Below are 19921 nucleotides of genomic sequence, written 5' to 3'. Positions count from 1 at the left end.
GAAGAGATTGGGCTGATAGGGCCTCAAGCCAACCAATGCCTCAACCAACAGAAGGGGGAATTGACAAGAAATGGAATCATCCCTAGCTCTGTAGGAGATGTGGCCTGGCCAACGCCTTGATTTCAGACTTCTGACCTCCAGCACTGTGAGAGAATAAATTTCTGTTGTTTTAAGTTACTCAGTTTTATTAATTTGTCATGGCACACACAGAAAACAACACAGGTGTGGCTATAGGGAGGTAGAAAGAATCAAAGACATTACTGCAATAATTCACATATGCTCATAATTTTATATGGTACATTTTCACTTAACGTGACAAAACATTTTCCCATGTTACAGAGCTGTTGAAAACAATATTTTAAATAATTGCATGGTCCAACATGCATTTATGTATGCATAATACAATATATATGTAATTGCATGATAATATATAATGTATATTAAATTAGTCTGGCTACTTATTATTATAGTCCTCTCCTTGATAATCTCAATCTTCCTCCAGCCCACTGTACAGACTGCTGTACCAGATTAGTTTTCTAAAGAAAAAATCTCCATTCAAGTCACCTCTGGCTAAACACACTCAGTGATGTTCAATTGCAAATGTTCTTCAATCCAACACTTGATACTCTTGTAGAAAAGTTATCTATGTACAGTTGTCTGTGTCATTTCTTTCTGTGAGGCTTTGGTCTCCTTGAGAATGTGTTTACTTTTCCTTTCTTTGTATCTCCCACGTGACCTGCCATGGGATTTTGAAGATATTTAGCATCTGCTGTATGAGTGAATACATAGGAAAATACATAAAAAGGAAAATACTTCTAATTGCCTTGTCTTTTCGTATAGGATCCCATTCAATTTGCCTAAATTTGAAATTGATTGAGCAAATTGATTGGTTGTTCTAGCTCAGGCAAGTCTTAGTATTTTTTGCGTCATTAGCCCATTTGGCATTTGGGAAACCTGTGGATTCTTTGCAGATTAATGCTTATTATTAATGCATAATGTAACGTAGGATTGCCAAAACAAAATCAGCTCTGTTGCACTACAGCTGTGAATTGTGATATTGTAATAATAGGTATTCATCTTTAATGCGTAAAATAATATTTCATAGTAGGCCTATTAGCTATTATAATTTCAAGGTAGTGATGACAGTACGCAGGATTTCAAGGTACTTAAACAACCATAAAATGATATTCAAATATCTCTGGCTCTACTGATGACAGAATGACAAAGCCCGCTAACACTATTGCGGTTTGTTACCTATGTCCATAACTGAAGAAAACTCTAGATTTTAATGAGAAACCAGTGTAAATAAAGATGAAACTTTGTCCTATCTTGGTTTGTGGAAACCACCCCAGCCCCTTGAATTCTCTAGGCCCCAAGACAGGGGCCTGGAAAGCTTGTTTTAGAAAAAGCTCTAAAACTAGTGTCTATGTAGTTTAATTGTCATGGCTAAATGTTTTGAAGTACTTTGTGGGGTTATAGGTCAGCAAGAAACTTCAGAACATTTGCATGCATAACAGAGTGCCCAAGATTTTGTAGGTATTGTGTAGAACCTTTTTGAATAATAACGCAGATGGAAAATAACTCTTGCATATCCCCTCCCACAGGGTGGGAACTTTTAAGAGGCCTTTAAAACAGCTATAATTTGTGGCCCATATCCCCACTTGAACACATTTCTGTTTTTAATTCTCCTGGGTAGTTATTTGGTAGAATTGAGTTGTTTAGTTGAATATCTCCCTAGTGGTTACTGGATCAACCAGTTGGTTGCATATACTGTGTTCTAAGAATAAGTACCTTTGATAATTACTTGGGAAGCTTGTTTTTCTACTTCCCAAGGGGCTTAGGGTAACTCCTCATCTGAAACAAACTGCAGAATAGAGTGATTATGGTAGAGCACATTCTGAGCCTCCTTGAAGTTGCTAGGGAGGTGGATGCTCCAGGCCCGAGGTGATGGCATTTCCCCTACCAGACATCGTACTGTGGTCCGAGTTCTTTGAGCTTATGTAAACTGAGGAGCATGTTGTTAGTGCAGCTTCCATTCCCTTCCAAGAGAAGTTATATACAAACATTTTTTATTCATTCCTTAAAAGAAGCCCATTTAAAAAAATCATAATACATAATACATTTTGTGTCATTGTGCAAGACACTGGTTTACAGCACCGTGGTATTTGTCTATGGGTCAGGCTGGATCCGTGCAGGAGTTCTTTTAACACTGAAAACTGCAGTGCTGTGGATGATGTCTCTAATTGGATCAGTCACCTGTTAGCTGTATTAATTATGAATGTAAGATGAAAGATGAATGCCTAATTATATATCTCTATATCTTTATCCATTACTGTGTCTGTATGTAGTATATATGCACACACACACATACACAATATTTGTTACATATAGTTACATATGCAAAACTTCTGTATGCAGGTGTATATACACAACACATACACAATGACTGGAATTCACATAGCATGGTGTTTATCTGAATACTGGCAATTCTTTACGTGATTGATATTTACATTTTTCTGTCTTTCAAGCCATCTAAATCTTCTGTACTTTGAGGCTAATACCAAATTTGGTTGAGACTAACACCAAATTTGGAAATCTTTTAATACACCACCTTAACTTAAATAGTTTGTTGGTATGGGTGGAATAAAGAGATAGTTTCTAAGATTTGGCATAAATGCAGTAATCACTTGAAGTTCTCAGAGCAGTATTTAGTTCTTTGTTAATTTTGGCATCTCTTGTATATATCACTAGAGTGTAAGAGAGGCTGCCTTTTATGTGAGATTTAGTAAAAATGACATAAAGAGTTTGTGTTATTTTTGTTTTTTGTCTTGGATGAAAAAATTAAATCTGATCTAGTGAATCCTTCACACATTAAAACTATATATTTATTTTAAATTTGAGTGTCACAGCTATGTCTTCAAATTTCTTAAGGCCCTGGGGCACCTGGGTGGCTCAGTTGGTTAAGCACCCGACTCTTGGTTTCAGCTCAGGTCATGATCTCAGGGTCCTGGGATCGAGCCCCCAAGCCCCATTTTGGGCTCTGCACTCAGCAGGGATTTGGCTTGAGGATTCTCTCTCTCTCCCTCTGCCCCTTCCCATGCTTACATTTTCTCTGTCTCTGTCTCTCTCTCTCTCCCTCAAATCAGTCTTCTTAAAAAAATTCCTTAAGGCCCAACTTAAGGCTGCTTCCTTCATAACTATCCCCTATGTTTCGCATTGCAGCTATAGAAAATCACAACAAAGTCAGTGGCTTAGAACAACACTCATTTAATACAGGTCTGGAGGTCAGAAACATGAAATGGGTTTCACTGGGCTAACATCAGGTGTTGACAGGGCTGCATTCCTATCTGAAGGCTGTAGGGGATGATCTGCTTTGTTGTTGCCTTTTTCAGTTTCTAAAGGTTAATGTTGGCTTGTGGACCCTTCCATCTCTAAAACTATCAGTGGCCTGTGAAGTCTTTCTTGCAATGTCATCTCCTGCTTCTTATCCTCTGCCACTTTCTTCCCCCTTGAAAGACCTTTGTGATGACATTGGGTCTCCCTGGAGGATCCAGGATAATCTTTGTTTTAAGGTCAGCAGATCAGCAATCTTCCTGCCATCTGCAATCTTAATTCACCTTTGCCATGTAGCACAAAGTAGTCACAAGTCTGGGCCCTAGGCAAGGCATCTTCAGAGGGCTGCTCTAATGCCTAGTGTGTTCCCTAAACCAGAAATGATTTCTGTGCTTTACATAAGGTTTTAGTGATCAGTCTTTCAACGTGCTGTTGTTCACATACATCCTTTATTTATTTATATGTGTGTGTATTATATTATATATGTATTATGTTTATAGTATGTATATTATATGTATATTACATATATGTATTGTATATAATATATGTTTTTTAAGCTATGGACAGGATATGGCCATGTCTTACTTATGCTCTATGGTATATAGAGACACTAAAAGAACCAGGTGAATATATTTAGAAAAAATGAGTGATTCCATACAAAGTTTATTCAAAGACATGTTAGGAGGGAGGAAGGTCCACTAAAGAAATATAGAAAATGGAAATAGGCAAATGTGGAAAGATAATCATCAGTATTACCCCCAGGAGAACAGTTTCATGTGGGCCATTCTAAGCAAATAATGTCACTGGTGAAAGCCTATTATCCACTTAATAGAATTACTATAATCTTTCTCACCATATATTAATATTTTGGCATTAAAAAAAATCCTTCAGTGTCTTGGCCTTTTCAACATGGGTCAGTTCTTTGAAGCTTTCTGAACTCTGGGTGCCCTACCCTCTCATATCTGAATCTGCAAACTCTGGCAAATAATGGTCACACTGGGGGATGGACACCCTGTGGAGAGACCAGCTGAGTAGCTCACCCACACTTGCTAAGTGGTACCCACAAGCTGTCCCTCAAACTCAGAGCTTTTTAACTTTAAAGCATTTCTAAATACATACAGTTTTTCTATAAGTATACTTAAAAGCAGAGGGAAGTGAATGATTTCCCTAAGAGGATCAGAAAGCCAAGAGTTTCTCCCAGGTGTTATCTTTAGACTGCGTGTGAGTTATTCTCCATGATGTATTTGTGTAGCTCTAAATATATATTGAAAAAAATTTAACTCTGTTCCAAATACAAGAAGTGTCATTTTGAGAAGTGTGAGCACATACTATCTTTACCATAGTTTGGTGATGTGGGCAGGTGTTATTTTCTTCTCTCTTATGGGTGAAGAATTCAGCTCACAGAGTGTAAGTGACTTGTCCATCACACGGTATGTGATGTGTGCAACACAGTGAGTAATTTGAATCTAGATTACTTCAGTCCAAGCTCCATGGTTCTTAAACATTTTAGTACTATGCAAACATTTTATTGGCCTTGATGTTTTCTACTAATTCATGATCTAAATAACACAACATTTCACAAAATGTGTTCCATGCTACATTAATCCAGTGATATTGCTTGTGAAAAGGATTTTGTAATCAAGTCTGTAATTCACAGTACTTTAAAAATTAAAACATGTACTAGATTAGTAGTGACCATACAAAATCGAGTAGTAGAGAAATGTTTTGACTTTTTACTCTAGCCTTTCCAATTTTTTTTTTTTTTGACAAAGACCACAGAACCATTGCCTTCTGCCCTGCATCCCATAATAGCTACTTTTCTTTTGGAAAGGGACAGATTCCTAGGTCCTGGGTTCCCAGTTGGTCAATCATGATTATGCTACCAGTCACAGTGTGCAAATGGAGGAGCTAATGGGCAAAGATTGGCTTTGCCTTCTGTGTCCACTAGGAATATTTTCAGCAGTTAGTACTAAAGAACCTAAGTGATTTTGGTTGGAACCCTTGTGAATCAAAGTATAGAGCTTATATCACCTACATAGATAGCACTTGGGAGCTAGTTAGTACTTCAGAATTTCCAGCCCCACCCTAGATTTGCTGAAAGGGAATCTGCATTGTAACAGGATCCGTAGGTAATTTATATGCATAACAACATTTAAGAAGCATTGATTCGAATCATTAGGTAAAAAATGTCCTAATAAGAGATTCAGAGGTAGAGCATCCTATTTTGATTGGAACTGTGCTGGGCATCCAGAACTTGGGGTCTTGTTTCCTCCTGGTGGCAAAATGGCTGCCAAAGCTCCATGTGTTCTGTCTTCTTCTAACTGTAATTAAATACAGCTGGAAGGAGTGGGTGCAAAGGGCTTTTTTCTTTTGTCGTTTTCTCTTTTTATTAAGGGAGACTTCCCTTTAGTTCTCATCAGCTTAGTGTGGGTCACATAGACCAATTAAGGAGTTAGATCACCCATTAGACCAATACTATGTAATAAGAAAGCCTCAATTGCTTTTAGTCTTAACAAGTACCATCTAAAAGAAATATGCTAGCCTCATATACAATTTAGAATTTTATTAAAAAAAATTTCTGGGGTGCCTGGGTGGCTCAGTGGTTGAGTGTCTGCCTTTGGCTCAGGTCATGATCCCAGGATCCTGGGATTGAGTCCCACATCAGGCTCCCACAGGAGGCTACTTCTCCCTCTGCCTATGTCTCTACTTCTCTGTCTGTGTCTCTCATGAGCAAATAAATAAAATCTTAAAAAAAAAAAAAACCTAAAATTTTCTGGTAGCCATATTTTAAAAAAGAAACAACAGCCAAAGTTAATTTGAATAGCATATTTTATATGACACAATCCATCTAGACCATTATCGTATTCACATGTAACCAAATACAAAAATTGCCAATAAGATATTTTATATTCTTGGTTTCATACTAAGTCTTTGAAATGAAGTCATTATGCTTATACCACATTTCAACGTGGATGCTAAATGTTTATCAGAAATACTTGGTCTGTATTTGGATCTCACAAAAGTCACAATTAAAAAAGTATTAACATGCCCAAATTGCTTCATCTATCATTATTTTCCAATAATCAGGCTTCAGATTCACCAGTCTGAATTTCAAGTGCTCAGCAGCCACATGTAGCCAGTTGCTGTCACAGTAGACAGTGTAGGACTAGACACCCTCACTACTCAGAGTATGGTCCAAGGACTAGCAATAACAATATAATCTGAGAACAACTGAATTTGGGGTCTCACCCTAGGTCTAGTCAATAAATAGCTATATTTTTATTTAATGTGCATAAAGTTTGAACTACATTAGTCTAGGATGTTCCTAACTTGGGCTATGATTTAGAATGAGTGTGGAGACTTAAGAAAATATTGATGCTTACACCCAACCCCAGAACCTTGGAATCATACTCTCTGGTGGGGTCCAGGCATCAGTATTCTTTATTCTGCTACACTCACATAGGTTACACTTTCTTAGACTCCTTTCTCTGTTCAATCACTGACTCTTTTCCTCTGTTTCACTGTCAACCTTTTCACCATTGATTATCTCCTTTGTTCTTTTGGGTAGGACTTAGGGTTCTTGCTCCATGCTAATCATACTCAGAGCCAATCTAGAAGGCCATCAATGCCTGCCATTTTGATCTACCTCCTCATCCCTGCTCTAGTTCCAGTGAAAATGCATCTCACTTCTTTGTTGTCTTGTTATTCATTAGCTCCGCATCCATGCTTCATAGACAATGGCCTTTCTTTAGTTCTTACACTTCCCCAATGGCATGCCCAGAATTAATTGCCTTCAGGTGTTCATAATTCTGCCCTTGTTTTGCATATTATGTTTTACCTCGTCTCTGAAATGGAGCTCAGATAAGGCGGGCAATGAAGTCTGCTCATTTAAAGCAGCTCTAAGTCTATAAGCTCAAACTGAATGTGAGTTGTATGATCATATTTGAGTGCTTTGTAAGCTGCTCATGTGCAATCCTCTGGGTTCCTGGAGATTGAATGTGCATATACTATAGAACACATGCCTCTGCTATATATTCACATGCCTCTGTTACAAAGTTTCTCTTCTGAGGAGGGGACTTTAGCAGGACACATTTGGGAAAAAATAAGTGCTCCTTTACTAGGAATCTTCACCTGAGAGGTTCTCACCAATGCCAACAGAGCCAAATGAAAACAGAAGTTTTGAATTGCCCAGCTGTGAAAGATGCTCCCTTGGACTCTAGAACAAGGGTACTGACCTAAACAGCCTTTGGAAACATAACCTGCTCCTTGGTAGAGCAGTTTCTGTGCAGGATACAGTTCTGTGATGAGTAACTGTTGTCAAATCTAATAAAAAGACTTCTCTGAAACTTTGGCTGTGTGACATTTAGGCTGTGTATAGGCTGTGTAATAAACAAAAAACAACTACATATTTTATTAAAAGAGAACTAGATTTTAGGTGAAGCCTGTCAGTTTCTGGAAATCATTAAATATGAATGTTTTTAGTCTAAGTTATATAAACAAGTATGTGAAGACTGAGCATTTAGAAAAATACAGGAGCCCCCCCCCCCCCCAAAAAAAATACAGGAGCCAACAAAATCATCTTTTCATGTTACTTCTAAAACTTAAATCATTATCTTAACTGTGTAGATTCTATGATAAAAAATGTTTCAGGTTAGAAAAATCTTATTTTTGACATTTAAAGTTGTAATATGCAGGGGATAAGGCACCTGGCTGGCATGGTTGATAGAACATGTGATTTTTGATATCAGGGTTGTAAGTTCAGGCCCCACATTGGGTGTAGAGATTACTTAAAATAAAATCTTTAAAAAAATTGTAACATAGGATTAAAAATGTCTCATTTTAAATTCTATCACATTCACATAAATATTCTCAAATACTGTTTCCATAAAATGAATATGGTAGTCCCCTTAAAATTTTTAGATATTTGTTAGAGGTGATCCAATAACTATTCAGTGAAGCTCCCTGAAAAATACGGTTTACATGACTCAAATTATGTGTAGAATAGAAGGATGTTAAAAGTATAATGTCAACTTCCTAGAATTTAGGATTAAGAAATAGGAGGAACTACATGACACTATGGAGAGCCAGAAAAAATTTGACTCTTCCATAATCAAACACATTGAGTAAGAAGGGAAAGGCTAATAATTAAAGACACGTTATATCTAATAAAATTTTCACTTAAAATCTAATTCTCTTCGTATTTATGCCTGCATATATAATGAAGTAGACCTCATTTATGCAGCAGTATACCTAACAGATGCATATGTTGTGCCTTGCCGTGTTCATAGTGTTGTCACAAATAATTTCATCATCCTCTGTGCCCGAGACAGAGTTGGTAATATTTTGGTCCCATTTGATAGATTTGAAAACAGAGACTCAGAGAAGAGCAACACATACCCCAAGTCCCCGGAATGTAGGATTAGAAATCATTCTTCTTACTCATCAGCTGGTATTTTCTTCACTGCAGTATGCCGTTTCTTTATTTCTTACAGCCCTCAGGCACCATTCTGGGATTTTAGTGAGTTGGAACCACCCCCACATGGGTTAGACCAGCCTAGTGAACTGCTTCTCTTTTCTCTGGACTATAGAAACTTGGTTCCTTTTTCTATAATTCTAAAAATATTATAGCTTTGAAAACTTAGTTTTTCTATAAATTTGGCAGAAACTTCCTGGCACAATTATGCCTGAACCAATAGAAGGATATATGTAATCTTTATTTATTCCACTTAGAGTGAATAGCCATAGCTTTCACAGCATAAACATGGCTGTATTTGGAATCAGCAAACTTCTATTTTACTGGACCATACTGTCTTTGTGGCAACTACTCAACTCCACCATTGTAGCTTGCAGAAAAGCAGTTAGAGCCAATATGTGATTGAAGGAATCACTGTCTTCCAATAAAACTTTATTTATAGACATAGGTAGCAGGCAGTCTTGGCCCTCTGGCCGTAATTTGACAACTAACCGTTGGACTAAATGCGTAGATCTGTTGGGGCTAATGCATCATGTATAATGTATGCACCATGTTACCTTTCTGAAATTGAAGCCTGTCAGACCTCAAGCAGGTAAGGAATCAATGGGCTTGTATCTAAAAGTTTGAGGAAATTTTATAGAGGAGAAAGTCCTCTCCATTTTAGTCAAGCATTAAAACCTTGTATACAGATGATTGGAGATTTAAAATTCAGATACTGCCAATGTATTTGTCAGGAATGAGTTCTATACTTCAGAAAGTATTCAAACACATATGCTCATGTTTTTCCCCACATAACAAGCTCAGAGATGGTAGTTCAGGGCTGGTTCAGAAGCTAAGTCATTCCTCAGGGATCTCTGACCAGATTCTTTCTCCACCATCCTTAGTTGAAAAGTTTGCTTCCTAAAGCTCATTACCTCATGGTTACAAGATATATGCTGTGCCTCCAGGTGTCACATGCATACTCCCAGCAGAAAGCAAAAGAAACTTACCAGCTGCAAATCTCAACATACCTTTCACTGGATTAAACAGGGTCACAAGGCTACCACTCATTTTAAGGAAGCCTCAGGAAGCAGGTATTTTTAATTGGGTCATTTTCAGCACCCACTGAAGTCAGGAGAAAGGATGTGGGGGGGGGAGGTCAAGTTGGACCATCTGCTGAGGCATCTGGTCTTGTTCCGTGGCTGTTACATTTCATTACAGATATTTAACATTGTATAGTTTTCTCCCAAGGGCAGCATCTCTTTTTAAGTATCTCCAGTGTAAGCAGTATTTTCCATCTGAGTTGGAAAATTAAATCTCATTATTCACATTCTTATGTAAATGTTATGTAACGTACATATGCAATCACTTCAGAAATATATTCTACTGATTTTAGCTTTGGAGGACTTTGTTCAGATACGACCCTTGGTGAGTGGGTTAGCAAGGTTGAGGAAAGAGTGAAGGTGGAATCAGTGGAAGGCACCCTGGACATTCAGCTTTATAAGCAAGTCTGTTCTGAACAGGGAAATGCACATCATAACAAGGCTTCTTGGAAAGGCGCTGGTGAGTTCAGAGTAACCTGAAGAGAGAACAGTTACCTAGGAATTTTCTTAAGAGATAACTCTGATACAAGTTTGAGAGAAAAGCAATTAAATAAGCTCCCAGAGACCATTTTAATTTTTCCTTGTGTACCTTGGGATTCTTGTCTTCCCCTCTGAAGTGGTATTTATTCTGTTCCCTGTTGGGCATAGACTACCGTAATACAAAAAGGTAGAGGTACCTACAGAATTTTAAATGTCTTTTTGCTTTAGTGGAACATCCTAAAATGGTATACATGGGAATAGTAGGAAATGAATAGATTATTGATTTTTTTTTTTTAGACTTTAAGTGAAATTACTTTTTTCTTCAATTAAGTTCTGTGATACTGAATTAATTCTAGGATCTATTTCAATGTATCCATTATGGATATGGTATAATCATGAGCCTTTATCTGTCAGATAAAGCGTAACCCCAAAATAATGAGCATTAGACCTTCACCTGCCATAATTTAAAAAACTATATTGAGAAACCCAGTTTTTAATCCAAATGGTTCTTGGTTCTTGGAGGTGCCCGGATAAGAGGATCACCAAAAACTCTTTCATGAGTGACCAGAAATGGAATGGTCTGCATTTTGGTGACATTGTAATAGTTGTGGGGAAAAAGTTGGGAAGCAGAAGAGGAAAGAGAGCAGGAGAGAAATAGAGGAACCCTAATGTCCCATTTTATAGGGAGGGGGAGATAAGACCACTTCATTTGGTGAATTAAGAAAGAAAGGTTTAAAATGATTTAAGAATAAATGATCAGTTTTCCAATTCCAGCTATAATGGAGTAACAGAGGCTAGTTTCCTCCCTAAACAAAGAGAAAACCAGATAGAAGGGAGGGGGGCGGGGAGGAGTTTAAATACAAGAGTCTAAAGGCTATTTGAGAAATGAAATATTGAAACAACAGTAGCAGTGATGGAGTGAAGGAAAAAAGAGAGGGAAAGGGGCATACTGTGGGGTCAAATGATGATTTTTAAGTTGACAAAGAAATAGGGGTCTGAGCGTATTATCTAAATGTGTACTCTCCAGTCCAGTAGCTACTGGCCATGTAGGGTTATTGAGCCACTGGCTTGTGCAAATTGAGATGTACTGTAAGTGTAAATATATATGCATCAGATTCTAAACACTTAATAAAAAGGAATGTAAAATACCTCTACAATTTTTGTAATACTTATATGTTGAACTGATAATTTGAGATGTATTTGGTGAAATATATATTGCTAAAATTAATTTTAGCATTAGTTTTTAATATTTTTTTTAAGTAGGCTCCATGCCCAGCATGAGCTTGAATTCAGGACTCTGAGATTGAATTGCATTCTCTACCATCTAAGCCAGGTGCCCCTAATTTTACCATTTTTTAAATCTTTACTGTGATTATTAGGACACTTTAAATTACATATGTGGCTCACACCATACTTCTGTTGAACAGCCCCTGCTTTGGAGATAGGGAGGTACACTAGAGAAATTGAAATCAGAACTGATACATCACGGCAATGGCCTGAGTGCAATGGGAAGGGGAAGGCTTTTGTTTTATACTTGTAGGTATCTTAGAAAATTGTTTTTACTAAATATTGAGCACTTTCAAAAGGATATTTGTAAAGCATGTGAAAGTGTGAGGAACAAGATAGCACTCTTAATCACCACCAGCTTAAGGAAAAAGCAATTCCCCATTGACTTTGAAGGCACTCTTCCCTCCCACTCCAGGGTGTTGTTTTAGTTTTTATTTTTCTTACTTCATAATATTAAAAATAATCACAATCACTTTTTTTTAAAGATTTTATTTATTTATTCATAGAGACAGAGAGAGAGAGAGGCAGGGACACAGGCAGAGGGAGAAGCAGGCTCCATGCAGAGAGCCCGACGTGGGACTCGATCCAGGGTCTCCAGGATCACGCCCTGGGCTGCAGGCAGCGGTAAACCGCTGCACCACTGGGGCTGCCCTCACAATCACTTTTAAAGAAAGTTTTTAAGTGGAGGGTATCTTCTATAGTTTTTGTTTGTGTAATCTGGCAATATTAAATTTTAAAATGTGTCTGCCATTGGATTTAGTGGTTCCCTTTATGAAATGTGCTCTGTGTATTCTTAAAAACATACACTGCAAAGAACTATCTAAAGCTGATGTTAGGTTATGGAAAGCATATATTTTTGTATATCTATTTTATAATTATGCATGTGCATATACATGTACTGCCAAGCATATATACATGATGTTTGCATGTATGCACATGAACAGGTGCATATACAATTACTGGTCACATTCCTTATCTCAGAAGTCTGGCTGGCAGACAAAAGGAGGGGATTTCATATGATGGGCTTATAAATTTTCAGAGAAAGATGATTGTAGAATGATATTATTTCCTTAGCTTTGAACATTTTCTGTATTTTCCAAAACAAGATATTAAAGAAGTAAAATCATAATTTAAGTATATTCTAACTTTCTTAAAGCAAAGCACATTGCCTTGGCAGGTAGAAAACACTATGTTTAGAAATTTTTTTAGAAAGGAGGGTCACTTACACAAGAAAGTGTTAAAGCCATTGTTTTTCTTCTCTCTCATTCCAAATATATTAGTCTAGGAGGCAACCATTAACTACTTTCAAACCCACCCTCACCTTGATTCCTTTCCTCATGTCTTCAGGCTTAGGCAAGACCTTCTGCCAATGCTCGTTTGTTCATTTACAATACATAATTAAAGAAGCATCTGAGCGAATCGCATTAATGTAATGAGCTATATTTTCAGTAGGATAGTCAAAACAAAGGAGATACATGGATCATTTTAATTTGCTGACAGTAGGGCAGCCCAGGTGGATCAGCAGTTTAGCGCTGCCTTCAGCCCAGGGCCTGATCCTGGAGACCTGGGATCAAGTCCCACATCAGGCTCCCTGCATATGGTCCTCTTCTCCCTTTGCCTGTGTCTCTGCCCCTCTCTCCCTGTGTGTCTCTCATGAATAAATAAATTAAATCTTAAAAAAAATTAAAAAAAAATTGCTGACTGTAGACCATAGATATGTAGGTAATGTTTACTTTTATTCTAGTTATAGATGTCACATGCATGGAAAAGATTTCCTTAAAATTCATAAAATTACAAAGAAAAAATGAAGTAGTTACTGTGAGCCTAACATCTGACATAAACAATAATGTTTTGTTGTATTTATTCCTAGTATTTCCAGACATACATATTCATAAATGATATTTTAAAACTTTAATATGTGCTGTTTTTTGCTGAAGGATATTATGTCAGGAGTGCTTCTCCATGGCATTGAATATTCTTCATAAGCATAGTTTTAGTGACTTTGAAATAGATCCTTTTCGAGAAATCAATTAAAATATTCTAAGAGTCGGGATGAACATATTTATTCCTTTACTTGAGTCTGGGTGTGTAATTGATAGCATAAGTAGAAGGATGATGAAATGTTTACCTTCTCATAATCAATAATGATTTTCTAAGCTATTAATTGTAGGTAAATGGAAGTCTTCCCTGTAGATGTGGAAGACATGTCCAAGAACACATACTTTAATGGAAACCTTAAAGGACACATCCTTTAATGGTTATGTATTTCTGTACCCACCAGTAGTTGAAAAAGCAGAGACTTCATTAATGCAGTTTGGCATGGAGCTATAACCTTGGATCTTAGGACAAAAATGAATCTAGATTCTGTTCTTGCTTCAAGGAAGCAGAGGTTGTTAAGTTCATCTTTGCCGGGTTGTTTACCTAATGACTCATCTAGGTGAATTCTACCTCTGCCAAGTCTAATATACGTCATGATAGATGGGATGTGGTTGTGGTTATAGAAACAGTGGGGGAGGGTATAAAATAATGTCTTCTGAGATCACATGGATGAATAGAGTAGCCAGGGGATGGGTCTTTATAGTACAGGGATCCAGGAGCTGGTGTCATCGGAGGAGAACCACTAAATTATTTTTAAAGTGGAAGATCAGAGACATTTGCAAGGATTATAATAAGAGTGTGGTAAGACAAGATGGGAGGCTCAAATAGGTAGTGAGGTTAGTGGGAGAGTAGAGAGCTCGTGATGCCTTCCTTGAGCTAGCCACTTGTCTCCCATAGGGGGGGATAGGAGTCTCATGCATAAGGAGGAGTGATGGAAGACTAGGCATGGTTTCTTTTCACTTGGTACATAAGCATAACAAGAGGGAAGGAGATAGGGAAGAAGGAAGTATATTGAAATGAACATAATCTTAATTATTTTAAGGCTTTGAAGAGTTGACACTGTCTGATATTCCATGAGGAAATGAAGGCTCCTTTTAAATGACTTGAAGAAGGTCACAGATCGTTCACAGGAAGCTGCCAGCCACTGTTGGATATGGATCTTTTGAAGATATTTCTTCTAGAAATTCAGGGTCCAGGATGAGGACGGAGAGAGATCCCTGTGTGTGATGCAGCAGCCATAATGTATCCTGTTGTGGGTTGGCACCCAGGGGTGACAGGAGGGAGGATGAAAAGGAAAGAAAAGGCAATAAAGATGCTAAAATCATTGCCAAAAGTATCACTGAACTTACTTTTAATTAGATAGCCCTTATCTTGAGGTTAATAAATGTCACTTATATATATATTAAATCACTATATAACTCGTCTTACTTATGTCCAGCTCTGTAAGTCTTTACATTCTTTAGAAGGACATCTTTTTATAAAGCTTGAGCTCTTTGTGAGCTAAACCAACAACTTTTGGTTATAGAGAGATTACTGGGTTATTGGTTTGGAACACAGATAGCTCAAGAAATTCACTGGGTAGAACACCTTGGCAGCAATACAGAGACCACACCTTTCGTATTTCAGACTTTGAAATCTAGGAAGATGAGGCACTCTACTTTGCAAAACTTCTGTCTTCCTGTAGTTTCTGTTATTTACCCCTTAAAGAGCCCTGAGAACTAATATGGTCCCTATAACCTGCCATTACTATTAAACCAATCTGCTCATTTGTGGGGGAGCATTTGCTGTTCAGTGGCTTGACCAGAAAGTCCATATAAATTCTTATCTTATAAAAATTCTTACTTTGTAACTGTCAGAAGTGATGGAAATGAGAAGAATTTCTAATTCTCTGGACAACCAGAAGGCATGAGGACAGTGAGACCCTTCTGACATGAATTCAGACCTCTCATCAGTTCACATTTTGTTGGAATAGAAATGTGTTGACTGAATCAGATCAGAATTGCTAGAGCCAAGTGCTCTAATACCTTCGGTATTCCAGGCGACCATGGTTCTATATTCGTTAAAACAAGGTATCATTTTGTCTAGACACTTAACTTCTTTTCTGTCTTTTTTTTTTTGTAATTTTTTTATTGGAGTTCGATTTAACAACATATAATATAACACCCAGTGCTCATCCCATCAAGTACCCCCCTCAGTGCCTGTCACCCAGTCACCCCATTCCTCCGCTCACCTCCTCTTTTCTTTGGATAGAAATACCGAAGTATTTGGAATTTTTCAAGTACTGTGCCCCATACTCGGCTGCACACTGGAATCACTGGGGACATCTGACCACTGCTGAGGCATGAGCCCCAGCCCCAGAGAGTCCATTGCAATTGTTTGCTTGCAGCCCATGCATGGGGAATTTTAAGCCTCTCTTCTCCCTATACATTTTAATGTATAACCAAGGTTGAGAACTGTCATCTTATTAGCCTGTTTCTCAAACAGTCCCATAAGGTGGGTATTTGTAAGTTTGCTTGGCAAAATGCAGATTCTGGCCCACTAGCCAGGAGAATCAAATTCAGTAGTTACAGGACAACCGAAAAAATCCAAATCTGTAAGCTGGCTCAAGCCTCATTGTAATTCCAATAGAGGATGCTCTTCGGCCACACTCAGAATCACTTTCTAGGGATATTTCTAAAAAGGAAATGATTAGTAGGACTAAAATGTGTGTTGATTGGTAACTCATCAGGAATCCATAAGTGATTCAAGCATATTTGAAAAAGATGAAGAAACACTGATGTGGTGTCGGAGCAAGAGTCCTGGAGTAGCAATAAAAGAATGGAGTTCTGGTCCTCACTGTGCTTCTTTAACCAGCTCGGCTATCCCAGGTAAGATACTCCATCTCTCTGGTAAGGCAGGCACTTTGACTTTCAAATGAGGACTTTGGGAAATAACCTCAGGTCTTCTGAAGCCCCAATACTTGATGATTCTCTGATGCTACAGATTTTCCGCTGGCCTCATTAGTACAGAAGTTTCCATCAGGATTATAGATAGATGCTGACAGTGAGTCAGCCTGCCTGGTTCCTGGGCCAGCAGCATGTCCATTACAGGCCACTTGAGTTGCCGACTCCAAGCCCTTCCCCACACATATGGAAGCTGAGGGAATGGGGCCACTGTCCTAAAAATACTACTTGGAAAAAAAGTGGAAAAGTATTCTTTCTACTTACAGTGAAGGGAAATTGCCCCTATGAGCATGAACTTCTTTGTTTAAAATATTTTATTTATTTATTTGAAAGAGAGAGAATAAGCACAGGGGAGGGCAGAGGGAGAGGGAGAAGCAGGCTCCCCACTGACCGGGGAGCCAATGTGGGTCTCCATGCCAGGACCCTGAGATCATGACCTAAGCTGAAGGCAGATGCTTAACAGACTGAGCCACCCAGGCACCCTTGAGTTTTTAACACTGTTTAAAAATAAGAAATATTACATATGTTGGCAAGCTGATTCAAACTGAAGGAGAATCTGCAAAATATACTGAAATATAGAGCCTTGCTATCAAAATAGGGTCTCCTGACCATCAATATCATATCACCTGAGAATTTATGGGATTTGCAGAATTTAGATCCCACTTTCATACTAGATCAGAATCTGTAATTTTAAAAAACTTATTTAAAATTTTTTTGCATAAGATCTTCTGGTAATTTATTTGCAGGTTTAAAATCTGAGCAGCATTGCTCTGGATAAAGATGTTAAGACCATAATTTCAGCTTTCCCTTACCTTCATTATATTAATTAGATACCTTTCAATAATCTTTTCCACCCACACATCTGTAGTAAAATCCAAAAAAAAAAAAAAAATCTAAGTGCTCTTTCTTCAATTTAATAGTTGGTAGCTATTGTTGTCATTGTATTTTACATGTTTGAGGCTTTTCAGCCTTTCTTTCCATTCTTCCTTGAAGAAAGTTACACTTTTACTTTTTTTCTTCGTTTTTTTCCCCCACTTTTGAAACTACCATCTCAGTCTGAATTCCTAGACTACTTGAAAATAATTTCTTAACTAGTTTTTTTCTGCTCTCTGGACTAATTCTTTCATATAGGTGGAAAAAAAAATAGATGGATGGGTGTAGAGTATTCCTGGATTGTTTTGGTTTTTTGTTTTGATTCATTGCTATGTCTGTATGTCTGTATCCGTCTCAATAAAAGGATAAATTAGAAGATTAGCATTGCTGAATTTCCTTTTATTTTTATTTTTATTTTTTTAAATATACTAAAGAATTATATCATATGTGGCTTGTACTCTTTCTATATTTTTTTAATTTATTTTTTATTGGTGTTCAATTTACCAACATGCAGAATAACCCCCAGTGCCCATCACCCATTCACTCCCACCCCCCGCCCTCCTCCCCTTCTACCACCCCTAGTTCGTTTCCCAGAGTTAGCAGTCTTTACGTTCTGTCTCCCTTTCTGATATTTCCCACACATTTCTTCTCCCTTCCCTTATATTCCCTTTCACTATTATTTATATTCCCCAAATGAATGAGAACATATAATGTTTGTCCTTCTCCAAATGACTTACTTCACTCAGCATAATACCCTCCAGGTCCATCCACGTTGAAGCAAATGGTGGGTATTTGTCATTTCTAATAGCTGAGTAATATTCCATTGTATACATAAACCACATCTTCTTTATCCATTCATCTTTCGATGGACACCGAGGCTCCTTCCACAGTTTGGCTATTGTGGCCATTGCTGCTAGAAACATCGGGGTGCAGGTGTCCCGGCGTTTCATTGCATCTGTATCTTTGGGGTAGATCCCCAACAGTGCAATTGCTGGGTCGTAGGGCAGATCTATTTTTAACTCTTTGAGGAACCTCCACACAGTTTTCCAGAGTGGCTGCACCAGTTCACATTCCCACCAACAGTGTATGAGGGTTCCCTTTTCTCCACATCCTCTCCAACATTTGTGGTTTTCTGCCTTGTTAACTTTCCCCATTCTCACTGGTGTGAGGTGGTATCTCATTGTGGTTTTGATTTGTATTTCCCTGATGGCAAGTGATGCAGAGCATTTTCTCATATGCATGTTGGCCATGTCTATGTCTTCTTCTGTGAGATTTCTCTTCATGTCTTTTGCCCATTTCATGATTGGATTGTTTGTTTCTTTGCTGTTGAGTTTAATAAGTTCTTTATAGATCTTGGATACTAGCCCTTTATCTGATATGTCATTTGCAAATATCTTCTCCCATTCTGTAGGTTGTCTTTTAGTTTTGTTGACTGTATCCTTTGCTGTGCAAAAGCTTCTTATCTTGATGAAGTCCCAATAGTTCATTTTTGCTTTTGCTTCTTTTGCCTTCGTGGATGTATCTTGCAAGAAGTTACTGTGGCCAAGTTCAAAAAGGGTGTTGCCTGTGTTCTTCTCTAGGATTTTGATGGAATCTTGTCTCACATTTACATCTTTCATCCATTTTGAGTTTATCTTTGTGTATGGTGAAGGAGAGTGGTCTAGTTTCATTCTTCTGCATGTGGGTGTCCAATTTTCCCAGCACCATTTATTGAAGAGACTGTCTTTCTTCCAGTGGATAGTCTTTCCTCCTTTATCGAATATTAGTTGACCATAAAGTTCAGGGTCCACTTCTGGGTTCTCTATTCTGTTCCATTGATCTTTTTTTTTTTTTTTTTTTATTTATGATAGTCACAGAGAGAGAGAGAGAGAGAGAGGCAGAGACACAGGCAGAGGGAGAAGCAGGCTCCATGCACCGGGAGCCCGACGTGGGATTCGATCCCGGGTCTCCAGGATCGCACCCTGGGCCAAAGGCAGGCGCCAAACCGCTGCGCCACTCAGGGATCCCTGTTCCATTGATCTATGTGTCTGTTTTTGTGCCAGTACCACACTGTCTTGATGACCACAGCTTTGTAGTACAACTTGAAATCTGGCATTGTGATGCCCCCAGATATGGTTTTCTTTTTTAAAATTCCCCTGGCTATTCGGGATCTTTTCTGATTCCACACAAATCTTAAAATAATTTGTTCTAACTCTCTGAAGAAAGTCCATGGTATTTTGATAGGGATTGCATTAAACGTGTATATTGCCCTGGGTAACATTGACATTTTCACAATATTAATTCTGCCAATCCATGAGCATGGAATATTGTTCGATCTCTTTGTGTCTTCCTCAATTTCTTTCAGAAGTGTTCTATAGTTTTTAGGGTATAGATCCTTTACATCTTTGGTTAGGTTTATTCCTAGGTATCTTACACTTTTGGGTGCAATTGTAAATGGGATTGACTCCTTAATTTCTCTTTCTTCAGTCTCATTGTTAGTGTATAGAAATGCCACTGATTTCTGGGCATTGATTTTGTATCCTGCCACGCTGCCAAATTGCTGTATGAGTTCTAGCAATCTTGAGGTGGAGGCT

General features: G+C 38.0%; 1 protein-coding gene across 9 annotated transcripts in view; it reads left to right on the top strand.

Moving 5' to 3' along the window:
• PLCB4 (phospholipase C beta 4) overlaps positions 1–19921 on the top strand; it is a 418616-nt gene that overhangs the window by 186551 nt on the left and 212144 nt on the right. For 3 of the 9 annotated variants that reach the window (XM_072800095.1, XM_072800096.1, XM_072800094.1), the window contains exon 3: positions 16262–16400. The exons of the other annotated variants lie outside the window; for them this stretch is intronic. The gene's annotated coding sequence lies outside the window, so the exon portion shown is untranslated. The remainder of the gene's footprint in view (positions 1–16261; positions 16401–19921) is intronic. 9 annotated transcript variants of the gene reach the window in all.

The sequence above is a fragment of the Canis lupus genome, chromosome 26 (assembly GCF_048164855.1).
Source record: "Canis lupus baileyi chromosome 26, mCanLup2.hap1, whole genome shotgun sequence".
NCBI lineage: Eukaryota > Metazoa > Chordata > Mammalia > Carnivora > Canidae > Canis > Canis lupus.
Note: the sequence above shows the minus strand (reverse complement) of the source record. Positions and strands in the feature narration are given on the sequence as shown.